General features: G+C 46.6%; 1 protein-coding gene across 6 annotated transcripts in view; it reads right to left on the reverse strand.

Moving 5' to 3' along the window:
- LOC102385749 (activin receptor type-1-like) overlaps nucleotides 1-3,194 on the reverse strand; it is a 72,050-nt gene that overhangs the window by 59,353 nt on the left and 9,503 nt on the right. Inside the window, exon 1 of one of the 6 annotated variants that reach the window (XM_025198288.1) lies at nucleotides 3,066-3,194. The exons of 4 other annotated variants lie outside the window; for them this stretch is intronic. The gene's annotated coding sequence lies outside the window, so the exon portion shown is untranslated. Of the gene's footprint in view, nucleotides 1-2,969 lie in introns of all 6 variants that reach the window. One more of the 6 variants, XM_025198289.1, reaches the window with a different exon arrangement.

The raw sequence follows: 3,194 nt of genomic DNA on the forward strand, positions 1-3,194 counted from the left end.
CGAGCAAATGTCCGGATAGTGTCGGTCCCCCATGATGACTACATCCTTTGACTTAACTGCCTCCGCGAGCTGACCTGAGAATTCCCGGTCTAGCTATTCTCCCTGGTTGGGTGGTCTGTAGTAGACCCCCACTGTTAAGTCCCTTTCCCCCCCAACCCCCTTGTATTCTGACCCAGAGCACTTCAGTCTGCCCCTCCTCTGACCCAGTGCTGCTCACGGAGGATGTGAATTGTTCTTTGACATAGAACAGGGAGGAAAGGCCAGGGGTGTGGTGCTCTATCCCTCCTGTATAGCCTATATCCCTTGATGTTCACTGCCCAGTCGTGTGTTGAATCCCACCACGTTTTGGTGAGCCCCACTATGTCTGGGTGTGTGTTAGCTAGCAGGAGGGCAAATTCCTCCTGATTGTTCCCCATACTACGAGAATTAGTGTATAGGCATTTAAGGCCTCCTGAAGGTCTATGCACCGCCCCCCTAATCCCAGGACTACCCGGGTCTCTTACCTGAGTATTTCTTGTGCTCGTCATCAATTCAGGATGTGCTTGTCCTCTGACAACCTCCACTGAAGGAAGTCCTACAACTTCCATGGGTAGCCTGTCCCACTGTCCTATTATACTAAAAGTAAAGGAGCTTTTTCTAAGATTTGAACTAAAACTGCTTTGCTGTAGTTTAAACATGCTGCTTCATGGCTGACTCTCCATGGTAACAGAGAACAGTTGTTCTCCCTCTTCTTTATAGCAGCCTTTCCAATATTTGTAAGCTGTTATTATGTCCTCTTAATCTCCTTCTCTCCAAATTAAACATACACAGTTCTCTCAACCCTTCCTTATATCACTCAGGTTCCAAGCCCTTCCTTTATCATCTTTGTCACTTGTCCCTCTAGTTTCTCCATAATCTCCTTACATTGAACAGTCTAAAACTGCATACAGTAAACCATCTGAGGCCTAAACATTACAGAGTGATGCTATCACCTCCTACGTCCTACCCCTTGTTAATGCAGCTCAAAACTGCACTTCTTGTTCAGTGATTTAATCACGCTGCTGGCTCCTGCTAGGTCTGTGATCCACCAAAACCTGATTCATCTGAGTGACACTATGGCCCAGCCAATTATGCCAATTATCTCCCTTCCTGCATTTGTACTTTCAGTTTTTCTTGTCCAGGTATAGCACCTTTGTTTTCATTGAATTTCATTCTGTTGTTTAGTTCCCAGGTCTCCAGTCTATCAAGATAGAATTAGAATTCTAAACAACCCCCGGAAGTGCCTGCAGGCCCCTCCCACAACTGACAAAAGCTACTTGTATATTTCTATTAATTAGAAATACAATTCTCTTAAAAGAACAAAACCCTTTACTGATTTTTCCATTTTAAAATGTTCATTTAAAAGATCACAAGCCCAAAATAAATATGTCCATTTCATGCTACCATTTATTTACTAAAGAACCTTCATTCTCTCTGTCAACATCTGATATATCACAAGTACAAAGACATATTAAAATAACAGCTTAATACTGAAAGAAACAATTTTATTCAAGAAAGATTCAGCACCACCTTTTCAAAGTTGTAGTCAAACAAAAGACTACACTCTTAGGCAGATAAAGTTCTTTGGGTAAATCTGATATCTTTTATTAGACCAACTCAAATAGTTGGGAAAAATTCTTCTTTGCAAGCTTTTGGGTTTAAATTCATCAGGCTGAGGAAGCATCTTTTTTCCAACTAAGTTGGTCTAATAAAAGATATCAGATTCACCCAAAGAACCTCATCTGCCTATGTCCTTAGACCAATACAGCTACAACCTACACTCTTAGGCTGTGTCCAGATGAGTGTGGCCATGCAGTCTGTGGCGCCACATACCCACCTGTGGGTGCCATACACTGCACATTCAGGTGTTTCCCATGCTGTTACCATGCAGCATGAAGAGAAGGGGGGGGGGGGGGGGGGGGTGACCCTGGGATCAAAAAAAAAAAGTGGGGCAGCACACAGGAAACCGCTCACGCCACCCAAAACCAGAGCTTGACCAGCCAGAGCCACACACTGGCTGCCAGCAGGCTCCCAGCTGCAGGAGTGACACAACTAACTGCAGCTTCCCCAGCCCCCAGGTAAGGCTGCTGGGGCCAGCCCAGCTGCTGACTCCTGTCTCCCCTACCCCACCCAGGATAACATGCCGCACATCAAAAGGTGTGTGGCAGGGTGTTCCTTGGGGAGCCAAACGTCTGCACTCATCTGGTTGCGACCTTAGAGTGTACAAATATCCTCCATAGGCTCAATCCAACACTATCCAAATCAATGGAAGCCATTTCTACTCAGATCAGCAGAAATAGGATCAAGCCCTCTGAAAAATGAAATTTAAACTTAGGGCTACAACATGGGGAAATGGCAGAGGTGCTGTCAGCCCATTCAGCAAAACAGCCTGTCTACCTACAGTTTCTCAGCTGTTTCTGGAAGAAGAGAGAGCAAAAGTTCCCGAGTACTTTTGTTCCCCTCCTCCCCAACTTGGTTGGTTAGAAGGTTGACTCCGCATGCCCGTGTGCCGATGGAAACAATGGGCATTTATACACGACTCGGGAGTGGGCATGGGTGCTTTAATTAACTAAAACTCACCGAGTTCCAGGAGCTGCTCTAATTGAAGTGCCCAGAGCATCTCGTATATCAGTGTCCCCATACTTAAAAGTGGTGGTTGGGGTGCTTAACTAACACTTATTCAACAAGGTTTAGTTAAAATGCCTCTGCCGCCATTTTAAAGTGTGGGGACGCTGTCACACTAAGACACTAGACACTCCAGGCACCTCAATTAGTGCGGCTCTGAGTTCGGTGAGCTTTAATTAAAGCGCCCCCACCACCCAGGGTAATTACCATGTTCCAGCAGACTCAGTGAATGTATTTTCATGCATGAATACAATGAATGTCGAAAATACAACAAATGCATTTTCAATGCAATGTCGTTACAGCGTGTCAGAGCACCCTCACCGCACCTGGACAGGCACCCAATTACAGCTTCGCCACTTCTAAACTTGGATGACTACAGTCTAGCCCAGGGTGTTACGCTGAAGTCAGTGGGTAGACCATACCCTTTGCCAGAGCCAGACTCCCTGCCACGGCTCCCGGGGCCGCCCGGCCAGCACCAAAGGGTCGTGCTGCTGGCACCGCTCAGGCCCGGCTGCCGCCCAACCCGATCTCCAGCAGGGAAGGAAGCCATG

Source organism: Alligator sinensis, unplaced genomic scaffold, assembly GCF_000455745.1.
Source record: "Alligator sinensis unplaced genomic scaffold, ASM45574v1 scaffold428_1, whole genome shotgun sequence".
NCBI classification, from domain to species: domain Eukaryota; kingdom Metazoa; phylum Chordata; order Crocodylia; family Alligatoridae; genus Alligator; species Alligator sinensis.